The sequence below is a fragment of the Dromiciops gliroides genome, chromosome 3 (genome assembly GCF_019393635.1).
Source record: "Dromiciops gliroides isolate mDroGli1 chromosome 3, mDroGli1.pri, whole genome shotgun sequence".
Taxonomy (NCBI): domain Eukaryota; kingdom Metazoa; phylum Chordata; class Mammalia; order Microbiotheria; family Microbiotheriidae; genus Dromiciops; species Dromiciops gliroides.
Window position 1 is genome coordinate 536244526 of NC_057863.1, and position 12406 is coordinate 536256931.

Sequence of the window (12406 nt, forward strand, 5' to 3'; positions counted from 1 at the left end):
TCCCAGAATAGTATAATTATAGGGCACCTTTTGATGCTTAAATGGGATAGTTTAAGGAACAAAAAGAGTATGTACTTTACATAGAAGGGCGAGTATATTCTAATAAGGTGGTAAAGACCAAAAGAATGAGTTCAAGAAGGCCTGAAATCAATTCCTAGGGAATAACTGGTAAGTTATTTTTCCATAGTAAGTTATTAAGGAGAAGAGAGAGAAATTTGGGGGACATCTCTAAAGTCCCAAGGATGATGCCATCCACTGGACTCTCCCATAACTTATATGGGATGGAGCCAAATGAGCCTGACTTCAAATGACATTTCTTATGTTCTATTTGTCACTAGGTATTGAAGAAATGGTATATTTACCTTACTCAAGGCAAGGTAAACATGCGATATAAATCCTTGTTGGAGTATCCTGTACCCCACTAGCTTGGGACTTGAATTTCTAGTTACTAAGTCACATGCTTCTCTCTGTCACCACAACAAATTAACCAACTATTCAAGAACTGAATAACAGGGGACAAGCTAGTGTCAGGGAGGAAATGGTCAGGAGGCCAGAGGAAGATGTCCTTCCTGTCACTAGTTGGCTTAATTGGTTATAATTGGTTGTAAGGAAATGGCCTCCCTGAGGAAGGATCATATCAGCAAAAATTGTTTCTTTTTACCTAAATAGAATATAGTTCCATTGAATTCAAAATGGCTTTCAAGGGGATGAGTGAATGGATAAAGGAATGCCCATCAGTTTGGTGCTAGGTATGAGGGAAAACAAGGAAAAGTTGGACTTGAAGTAACTGAAGGATGAGGATGATGTCATAAAAACAACCACCTCTAATCAACCTCCTCTTGGTGTGCTTTGCAATCAGGTAGGCATCAGCCTTGGGCTTTCCATTCTGAGAATCCTTTATTTCTTATTTGAACACTTGCCACTGGCCCTATCACTCTCTATTTTGTATGACCTTGGCCAACCAACAATTCTTCCCTGCACATCAGTTTCCCTTCTGTAAAATGATGGGGCTGGTCTAGGTGATTTCTAAAGTATTTCCAGTTCTGCCATTCCAGCTATTTAAGAAATTATTACTGTAATATGATTATGATTAATCTGTGATTAATTGCATCACATAATTAATAATATGATTTTGGTCAATATGGATTCTGAAAGATCAAGCCTGTGATTTCCTCAAAGGATACCGTTCACTGCAGGCTCCAACGGGATGAGAAAGGAGACATTCCAACTCATTGCAGGATTTTTTTTTAATAGAAGTCCTAGGTTATCCTGTTGGAGTCCACTGTGTTCACAAAGGAGGTCCATCCATTTGTTCTCACCTATATTGTGCCACAGTGGAAAGAATTCTGGATTTGGAGTCAGAGGACCTGAGTTTGAATTGGCAGCATTGCTATTAACCTCTGTGATCTTGGCCAAATCCCTTCTCTTGGAACCTGAGCTTCCTCACCTAAAGGAGGGGATTGGATAAGGTGACTTCTGAGATCCCTTTTGGTTCTAAAGCTACCATCCTACGAAAGGTATAATGTTAGAACTGAAAGAGACCATGAAGAGTATCTAATGAACTCCTCCCCCTCCATTTTACCCAGAAGAGAGAAGTGCCTTGTCTAAGATCACATACCTAGTTAGTGACAGAACCAGAAATAAAACCCATGTTGCCATATTTCTACTGCATGCTCTTAAACTCTTAAACCAAATGAAACTCATTAAACCATGCTGCCTCTCCAACACTCAGTTCTGCTCCTATGATGTGCCCAAATCGACCCTCTTCCCTCACACTCATATGCCTGTAAGTCTAATGTTGGAGATAGAAATGGAGCAGATTGCCTTCTTGTACTGTTCAAAAGTGATACTCAGTTTGGGAGAAGCCTGGGCAACTGGATCTCACCCTCTGGAACTCACCAGTTCCTTTCACTCAATATGACCTGAAAAAAGTCACAGGAGCCAAGATTTAACAGTTAAATAAATAAGAATTCAAGTCAGTGGATGCAAGCTCAAGTCTTAGCTCTATGACTTTGGGCAAGTCATTTTACCAGGCTTGGTTCCTTCATCTGTAAAAAAAATGAGGTGTTAGGATAATCCCCATGGTTCCTTCACACTCTGAGTCCTATTAACCTAATAGAGTATCATAAGCATCAATAAGTCTATAGCCCCTTCCCCTAGCAGTTAGGAACTGAGAGAAAATGTAACACCCAAGGATGGGACTCTATTTCATGTAAAGTGAATCAGCAAATAGTAGGAACTTAATAAATGCTATTTGATTCATTGTTAATTGTTTCTAGATTGCTTAATTGATCTTGTCTATTCTTTTGTCTTCATCATGAATTAGGGGGCATTTCCCTGTACTTTATTCAATTGGTATCATATCTGAAATACAGGGCAAATCCTTTGAAAATAAGTTCTAGAATCAGGATTCCAAGGTTCTAAGGTGCTTTAGGAAGTCAGCTAAAGCATCCTCCTGCATGATCTCTTACATCAGATGAAAATTCTCTGATTTCTTTATCTCATGGAATTCAGTTTTATTTTATTTCTTCTCTTTTCATCTAACCCTCCCTTTTGTACCTGCTTGGATCAACTATGAAGGAAGAAGAGGCTATGAATAGGTCGGGCAGCCTTTAGGCAGTGTGATGCCAAAGAAGGAATGCTGGACTTAGACCTACATTCCAGCTATTTACCAGCTGTATGATCATGGACAGGTCACTTCATCTCTTTGGGACTCAGTTTTCTTATACTTGAAATAGGAATGATAATGATTTTACGAACTACCTCACAAAGTAATTTCAATGAAAGTACTTTCAAAATTTTAAAACCTATAAATTGAAGCCATTATTATAGGGGTCATCTAATCTTTTCCAAGATATGACCCACCTTTTCCTCACAGACCAAGGATTCCCAGGGAATTGCTGGTGAGGCTGCTGCCTAGGGTAACAGGAAGGAGGAAGATGCAATTATATAGCGTGTAACAAAAATAATTTCATTTCTAATGCTTTTCCCCTGCTGGGCCACTTAGAGCACAAACAATAACAAACACTCGGCAATGGAAACAGCGTAAGGCACGCACAATGAGGAGAAGCCCAATGACAGGCGAGCCTCACTGAGCCTGCAGCTCCCAGACATCTGCAGGGGAGCCGTCATTTGGGGCCATGGTTGCTATTTAATAATAAGCAAAAACACACCAGGCATTAAACAGGACTCGAAAGCAGACACAGCCCCTGCTTGATGATAGGGCCCTTGGGTCGGGGGCGGGGGGTGCTCATATCCTGAGATCACTTTCCAGCCCCTCTCCAGGTTCTGGCTGATGCCACTTAGATACATGTACATCTAATTGCCCTCACTTCTCCTCCTTTTACCTTTTCTCCCTTTTGTGGAAGGAAATCAGGGAAATTTCCTATCTCCTTCTGGGAGAAGTCAAGTTCCCCATTAGTACCTTCCAGTTACCCCCAAATTGCTGACATTGTATTTTAAAGCCGACTTTTCTGTTAATTTGCATACTCTGTATATTTAATGACAAAATGTACTGAGAACCCACTCCTTTATCCTCTCTCTCACCCACTTAGCCACTTCTTCCCCCAAAGCCTTTCAGTGGTTTCCCAGGATCTAACCCCAGTTGGAAACACAGACTAACCTATGCTATCCTTTCCTAGTTAAAGTCACTAAAATTATAACCAAGCTTCTTCATGACATTGAAAGACTTAGCTGTAACATTGCTCTTACTGAATGAACTGTTCCCTGTAATGTTGTTTTGTGTGTCAACATATTTTTTCAGAGCTAACATATGTAGTTAGGCAGAAAATGCCTGTAGTTTCCATCAGATACCAGCAATGTGGTCCCAGCCCCAAATTCTCTACTTCTGGCTTCACCCTGAGTAACCTAGCCAGTTAGAGGTTGGGAAGAGGGAACAGGCAGAGGATGCACTCATTCTTTGATAAGAGAATGAGTGCTTTACAATCTCCCTGGAAGAAAGGAGCTGAGTCTTCTTTGGGGGGATGTGGGGTGGGAAGTGTGATTCTTTAATTTCATCAGCCTTGATGTAGTCCCACTTGTCAGAAAAATGGATAGGGGCATGGTGAGAGAAAGTTTGAGAGTACAGAAGGGTAAACATTTGTCCTTTTCCTGGACCTAAACGGAGGCAAAAAAAGAGTGGTTGAATCTTTTGGTTTTACTCCACCACCCACATGTACTGACACAACAATCAAGCTATTTTCCAAGCCCATGAATTTAGATAATATGAATCTCTTACAAAAAATAAAAAAGAAGTCTTCGATTACATTGAAGATGGGGGAAGGGAAGATGCAGGGGTGTGCTGACTCTGGATTCCATCACTATTAAAGTAATTAAAAAGACTGGAGATAATTAATATCAGTCTACCATCTAGAAACAGGAAGCAAGCTACTTCCACATGCTTAGTGAGTCCATTTAGCATCTCAGAGAGATGGAGTGCTTATATATAATCATGGAGCCAGATCTGCCAGTTTTTCTCCAAGGGTTAAGAGACACCCAGGCTAAAATCAAAATCACATAAGGGACTCCCAAATGATGACTGTGGCCCAAGCATGCAAGGGGCTGTCCGTCCTAGTTGTGGTTTCTAGATATTGCCAGGGCTGGGAGAGATTTCAGTTATGAAACCAAGCTTATAGGTTAGCTTATAGACCCTTTGGTCTCTGAACCCACACTCAAGCAACCTGGAGATCTCTGTCAGAGGCGGTTCAGGAGTGCAAGGTACTGCAGTAGTGGACCGAGGAAGACTGCCATTTCCTTCTTGGGAGGACTTCAAGAATAGAAGAAGGTTTATCCTGGAATAGGAAAGGAACCTGCCTAGAGTCAGTAGAATGGACTAAATAATCTCTGAATGGATCTGGCAATTCAAAATGGCAATTTGAGTTGTTACCTGAAGGAAATTCACCCGGTTAAGCATCAGACCCCAGTCACTTGATCTAGACTCCCTATGTTCCCTTCTACCTACTCTGTATCTTGTAAGCACTTATTTATTTATATATTGTCTCCCCCACTGGAAAGGAAACTCCTTGAGGATAGGGACCATTTTTTGCCTGTCCTTTGTATCCTCCCCATACTTAACACAGTGCCTGACACATAGTAAGCATTTAATAAATGCTTATTGATTCATAGCTCTGTAAACTACTTGGTCCGTCCACTAGAGGTTGCAGAGATACTTGACTTATCTGGGAGGCATGGTGTCTGAGGCACACCAAAGCCCTCTCTCAAAGGGGTGATACCCTCCCAACAAGTACTACACGATACATGGCAACAGCAGTGCCTATATCTTGGGGTCTCCTGATCTTCAATACCTAATTGACTCTACATTGGGAAACCTCAAGTCTCTCACTCTCCTGTTTTCCTCAGAGACAAAAGCACTTTCAACTACAGATATTGTATACATATTAAGCAACCAGAAATGGGAAAACTGAGGGGGAAGGGAAGGAAAGTGTGAGTGACAAAGACAAGATTGGAGCACAAAAGTCCTGCCCAACCTCTCTTTCCCACACCCACACCCCACCAGGTCCTGTATTCTACCCTTTTCTCTTATGCATAGATTCTACTTTAAAATGCAGATCAGATGGAAACTGCTAAAAGGCTGAACCCTCCTCTCCTAACCCAATGACTTGCCCAGAGAATGGTGATCAGAGAGCATCCCTGCTTGCATTCATTGGAATATGTAGCCATGTTTCAGTGAGGTATTATGTCCTCCCCATTAATGATAATATCCCAAAAGGCTAGAAACTTTCTGTCAAATTCAAGTCCTTGCCACCATCCATTACTTTAGATTTATACTTTCTATACAGAAAAACTCAACCTTGCAGATAGGGATAGAAGATAGACTAGCCCACAAGCATTGTTACCAGCCTTGTCAACCTCCTTAGAATCTCCCCAGACTATAGTGTAGGAAGAATTAAATCAATACAGTAAAAGCACTCACTGACAACCAGGCATGAGCTGCACAGCCTCTCTGGGGAGCATGATGCTCTGTAAGCCTGAACTAATCACTCCTCAGAATTTCAGGAAAGGTTAGTTTATCAGACCTTGAGGGAAAGAAAATTGGCACTAATTCTAAAGGGGAGGATGGTGAGAAGGAACCCCAAAAGAGAAATAAGCACAAAGGTTGGAACTTCTGAAGTTATATGGGTAAAATCTTGGAGTTGAAGAAGGGCATGTTTAGGAAGGAAGAGAAACCCAACAGTATGCTTGGGAACAATGTTTGGGGAATATTGTCCTTCTTCCCAGAAGAAGCTCTGAGCTGGTGGTCCTTACCCCAATTCCTTCCCATCTGGAGAAGTGAAAATGCCTTTCTGTAGGGAGTAGAGTGTAGATCAATTAATGTCTTAATTTTTCTTTTAACCTAAGAAATTCTAGTATAACCAGTTCATTAGACCTTTCCACTTTATAAAAATCAGGCAAATCTTATGCCTCTGATTCACTTCTCCACATCCTCTTTTCCACGTGAAAAAGGAAGAGGAAGGAAGAGCATGGCTTTCTTCAAATAGACAAGGAAGGGATTTCTGAACTACAAATGCTTAGCTCAAGGTCATTCACTCCAGAGTCTCTCACCATGCAAAAACCTGGGTTCAGTGAAGCACCAAGGTCCTGGGAGGACAGATGGAATGCTGGACCCAAAGTGGATAAGCAAAAGGATAGGGGAGAGAGGCAAAAAGCTGGTTTATGTGTTGTCCTTTTAATCTCCCTTCACCTTTACTACCATGTCATTCCCTCCCTCCAATTGCCAAATGGCAGCAACAAGTATATGAGCCTAACGATGATTTCTTATTTTTTCATCTCACCCTAATGTTACAGGATGAATTCAGTGGAAGCACAACTACTTCCATAGAAATGTGCAGTCTCAGTGGACATCCAGAACCTTGAGAGTGAGGTGGGTCTGAAAACCACTGTGGTTCCTCAGATTGGACATCTAATATGGAGCCTTCAGTACCTTGGGATCTGTTGAGGTACTAGGAGAGAGCCACCTAGCACAATCCACCTTCAGAAACCCCCAGTCCCTATCTCTAAGAGAAGCCACTGGGAACATTGACTGCGTTAGAGTAGCTTTTCTATAAGCAATAACTAGAAACTCATTCTAACTCATTCTTCAGAGTACTGAATTGTCTTATATATGAATATCAGGGCTAACGTGTGCGTGCATGCATCCTCTCACATTAGATCTCATCTTTTCCTGCATAGGTCTATCTCAGAGCAGATAAGGTGTGAGATTTCCTCAATTTATCTAAACCTCTTTGTTGCCCGGAAAATGCTCCCCCACCTCCTCCATACAAACCCTAATCAGGGCCTCTTTTCCATTCTGGAGCTGGGAGCCCACCCAATCGCTGCCTCTAACAAAAAGATAATTGAGGAAGCTGGACGAAACGAACGAAGAAAGGACCTGAAGGGGACTGATGAAATGGGATAGGGGATGGAGTGGTGGTGGAAATCTGGTGAGCAGAGAGACAGCGCAACATAGAGAGACAGAAACAAAACGACAGAGAGATTGGCTGAGAGTCAGAGAGAGAAGAGAGAAAGGGGGTGAAGAAGAGGCCTCAGTACATACGAATGAATGCTGAGTTACTAGGAACAACCTATCTTAATGGTCACCCATTCCACAACTCGAGCAGCCCGAACTCAGGTCCCAGGCTGGGGTCCTCATTGAAAAACGGTTTAAAGCAGGGTAGTGTCCACACTGACTCCTTAGGATCCTTACTTGTCGATTTAGGGCCACTTCTCCTCTCCCTATTCTGTTTACTTCACCTGGTTTTCGGCGCCTTCACAGCCTATCCCTGACTCTGGCCACCTCCTGGGGTGAGGGACGCACGGCGGGGTCCCTGACTGGGGCTCCTACTGAGATCGAAGAGAGCTACGGAGAGTGTGGAACCTTCGTCCCCAAGCCTGGTCTGGTCGCCACTAGATTCCAAACTCTGTCACCCGAGGGAACCTGTTTAAGGCGCCGAGGGAGAGAGAAAACAGTCCAGATGACTGTCAGCGAGTGACTGGTCCAGCCCACTTCGCTCTGGCGAGTGCCCAGCCAGAGCCTCCTCTGTTTTCGGGAGGATGCTCTTCTGGCGAAGCTCCTGCCCCAGCCCTGAGCTCCGACTAGGCTCATACAAAGAGGGGTGCTATGAAAAGCACAGAGCTCCGAGGGGGCACCACGGGTCACTGGGACCCCAGGCCGGAGCGGGCGCTCGCCAAAGTTCTGCCTTTCAAGTACGCCATTCCCTCCAAGAGAAAAACTCCAGCCCTCTCTCTGCGAAACCTGACTTATAGTTCCCAAGGTCTGAGTCTGGCCGCGCTGGCCGCCTCCCTCCCGGAACCCAGACCTTAGACCCAATTCTAACCTTCAAGCCATAGGGCGCCCGAGGGCAAAAGCGGCGCCGGCTACACGAGTCTCTGGGCTCCCGCCGCATCCACGCGTGACGGCTTCTTTCAGCAGTGTCCAAGAGAAGCTCCTGCGGCCGTTCTTGCCGCTGTCCTGGGGCGCCTCTTTGGGCTCCCGCAGTTCTCAGATGGCCGGGGAGTAGGGGAGCCGGGCTCAGGAAGCGGGACTGCTGAGATCCCCGGCTCCTGACCCGAGGCTACCTGCCCCTGAAGCACAGCTCGAGGTCCCAGACCGCTGGCCAGACAGCCGACTCAGGTCCCCCCCCACGCGGGGGAGGAGTGGACAGAGCCCAGGGGTGGGATGGGGGTAGGGTGGGGTAGGGCGGGGAAAAGCAGAATGTAGTGGGGCGGAGCGATGGTGGACGAGTAATTAGCGCGGGAGGGCGCGGGGACAGCGCGGGAGAGATAGCGAGTTGCGCGCAGGAGGCGTCGGCTCCAGCACTGAGCTTGGACAGCTCCGAGAATCGGGAAGGGCGGGGCTGGGGCCGGGGGGCGGGGCTGTCTCAGCAGAGAGCGTCTCCAGCCCCCAGGCACCGCCCCTGTCCCTTGTCCGTCGCCTTCTGGATCCCTCTTCTGGCTCACACAGAAGCTCAGCTCCGCCTGCTAAGTGAGCCCCTGAGGTCCAGCACACCTCCCAGTCCCTTCGAATTTCTTTCGAACTCTTAGGACCTATCCGGCAAAGAAGATGCAGACCCCTCGAGGGATAGGCAGAGACAGCCTTCACAGATTGTGGATTGTGGAGAGCAGGGTAATAGATCCCCAGGAGGAGCCTTTGCCCTAAGCCTAGACCGAATTTGGGCCCCGTTTCCACAGACTCCTTCCAACACACCCCTGTAGTACCATATGCCCAGTCCCCCTTGGACACTCGGGCCAGTTTCCTCCCCAATTCTGTGGTTTCCTTTCCTGGAGCCAGTGATGAAGTGTGTTAATAAAGTCCCTAAGATGAAACTCATCCATGGGGAGCGGAGTGGGGGTGCGAGGAGAGAGGGAAGAGAACCAGAGCTCAAGTAATGGGGTTTCCGAGGAGGGCAGCAGGGGCTCCCTCTCCTTAGGTTTTGCTTCTGTCTGGGTCTCTACTACCCCCAGTTCAAGCAAGTTAGCCCTTGCTGAAGGAGAGGGCTGCACGGCGTTGGGGGTGGAGTGGGAAGAAAATGGAAATTTTAAATCTTGAAGTCTTGGTTCCAGGCTCAGCTTTGTCATAAATTGGGACAGGTTGAAGCCACGTTTCCCTTCCCCTCCAGTCCTGTCACCTGGAACACCCAAGATCTACTGAGGCAAAGTTATCTAAGCCTTAACAGGGATTCCCATTGTAAATGAGAACGTGATCCTTAGGCTATCTCCTGTCCTTTCTTGTCTGAGAGCTTAAAGGAAAGGTTAGCCCCCAAATAAAAGATATTTAAGGTTCTTCAGAAAGAATAGTATATAGATTCTCTCCCCCAACCCACCCTCTGTCTTCATTCTACAGTCTCATACCAGAGCTACAGAGCTCTGGCCACTTGGGAAATTCTTTCTTATATGAATATGGAAGGGGATGAGGATACTGGCACCCTACCAACAAAGTGCTTCCACGTCTCTGTGAGGAAGAAAGGTTCTGGTGCTTTAAGAATATGAGAAAAATCTAACTTGTTTGAGGCTGGGGGGCAGGGGAGGGAGGGAGGGAGAAAGGGAGGAATAATCTTCCTGGAAGGGAGGAAGATGTTTAAACCATATGACCTCTATCAGCCCTCAAAACCTAGGGGCACAGTGCTCTGAATTTTAGTTTAATGCAGCATGACTGACTGGGTTTCCTATTGGCAGTGAGTGAGATGGATGGATATTTTAGTTTTCAATTAGCAAATGCCTCAGTCTTGAACAAGCTTCAAAGCAAACAGATGCTCTGAGTGACTGATGGTGGGAAACATCTGCAGCCATGAAGGGGCTAGGGAAAGCTGGAGAATCCTTAACTTCTGAGGTTGTCAGAGCCTTTTGGAGGTCATTCATTCCCTTCCCCTCCTTCTGGGCAAGGCTGTCCTTAACTGAATCATATGGGAGGGAAAGGGAAAGGGTTGTCTCTTCCAAAGAGAGACAACCTGGAGAAAAGAACATTGGACTGGAAAGCAGGAGGCCTGAGTTGAGACACTAACTTGCTGCATGATCATAGGCAAGTCACTTTCTTTCTCTGTACCTCAGTTTAGTCATATATAAAATAAGGGGATTAAAGCAGATGAACTCTGTGATGCTATACAGTTCTGACATTTTATAATTTTTTAAACTCCCTAAGGAAAATGCCATAGTTACATTGGAAGACTCAATGTTTCATAACCTAAATGCAGGGAAGTTCTTCCTGATGCCTGATGGAAATGTTGTGTGCAATACTAATATTTCTCATTAGAAAAATTGGAATGGAGAGTGGTAGGGTAGAAAATAGAGATAGAAGGGGGCAGAAGAATGTAACTCATTCAAACAAAGAAAAAGCATTGGGTAGCCAAGGAGAGAAGAGAGTAGATGAACAAATAACTCTTCTGGGTACCCAGGATAAGTTCTTAGACCTGCACACTTGGAGTATGTGAAATCAGTGTTGGGGAGGGTGGGGGTGGCAGACAATATATATCACACTGACTTGCCTAGAAGAGAAGCTAAATAAATGCTTATTGAATTAGATCAATCTGAGGTGCCTCTCTGCTCAGTCTCCAAGACCTACTTCTGTGGCATACCCTGGGGCCGGCTGCCCCTCTTTCCCTGTCCTAGTTCCACCAAGAGAAGGGAATGTATATGAGAGGAATCACATTTTGTGTTGGGAATTGGACTCTGTTATGAATATTGTATCAGACTGAGTGGACATGCCTGGGAATGAAAACCACGCAGAAAAGAATAAATACTAAAACAATGGCAAAAACAAATTTCTGAAATAAATTAAATCCTCTCTCTGGACTTATTTCTTGGGGAAAGAATAAGGTTGGAAGGAAGGGATGAGTGGCAATGGACTCCTTGGGCCCACCTCTCTCCAGGTTAAGACATAATGATAATTATGCTACTTACAGGACTTTGGGTATGGGGAGGATGTTTTGTAAGTCTTAAAGTGCTATTTAAATGTGAGTTATTAATATTCAAACATCATATGATTTATGGTAGGAAGGGATATTATTGTTATTATTATTATCATTAACACCACTACCACCTCAGATTTCTCATCTTTTTTAATGGGGGTTCAGATGAAAATAGTACAATGACAAGTTGTGATCCTGCAAAAAGTTCCCTTTTGACTCTATCTATAAGATAATCCTATGTGTATCTTTTCATACACCATATTCTGGGGACTATTGCACTGGTGAATAAAATGAATGATTTTTGTATTTTAATAAGACTATTTGTATACAAGTTTATCTCTTCTAAACTCACTATAAGCATCTTCAGGTAAATTCAATTATCAGACAGGATAATGGTTTGACACTTCATTGTGCTGCTACACAATTTTAACTTCTTCTCCTAGGTCTCTACATTTTGAAAGCTTTTTATTATGTGAAATTTGGAAACTATGAGTACTTGACTAGTCAGCATTATTAAAGCATTCTTAAATTTTCATGATTATATTGGGGTGATTCTGGGAAATAATGCTGTCTGTAATGATGCTCCAGTTGTAGTACAATTTATGACAAATTCTCAAGAATATTTTAGAGTTTGTATTTGTATAACAGGAATTTATTCCAGTTTATAAAGGATAACAAGCTTCTGGTACATAATCCTAGCCACCTGATTGTGTCTTTCTAGATAACTGGTAAATGCTAAATTTTTGCAACCTGCAGTGACATGTTGCACAGTTTCTGTCACTTCATTGTAAAATCTTTCTTGATCAATAAGTCCAGGCACTTTAAATATAACCTTCCTATAATTTCTAGTGGCAATTCTGAATCTTGATCATAGTCTCATTTTCTTTTTTTCTTGTATTTTTTTGTCTCCTTTCCTTTTCTTTTTCTTTCAAGACTGGGCCTATCTATCTCACCCAGGCTGGAAGTACAACAGGCTCTTATGGCCAATCCCTCCACTGATCAGCATG

General features: G+C 44.1%; 1 protein-coding gene across 1 annotated transcript in view; it reads right to left on the reverse strand.

Annotated features, from left to right (window-relative positions):
- DRD2 (dopamine receptor D2) overlaps positions 1-8670 on the reverse strand; it is a 100150-nt gene extending 91480 nt beyond the window's left edge. Inside the window, 1 exon segment of the mRNA XM_043995531.1 lies at positions 8334-8670. The gene's annotated coding sequence lies outside the window, so the exon portion shown is untranslated.
- Between the last annotated feature and the right edge of the window lie 3736 nt (positions 8671-12406).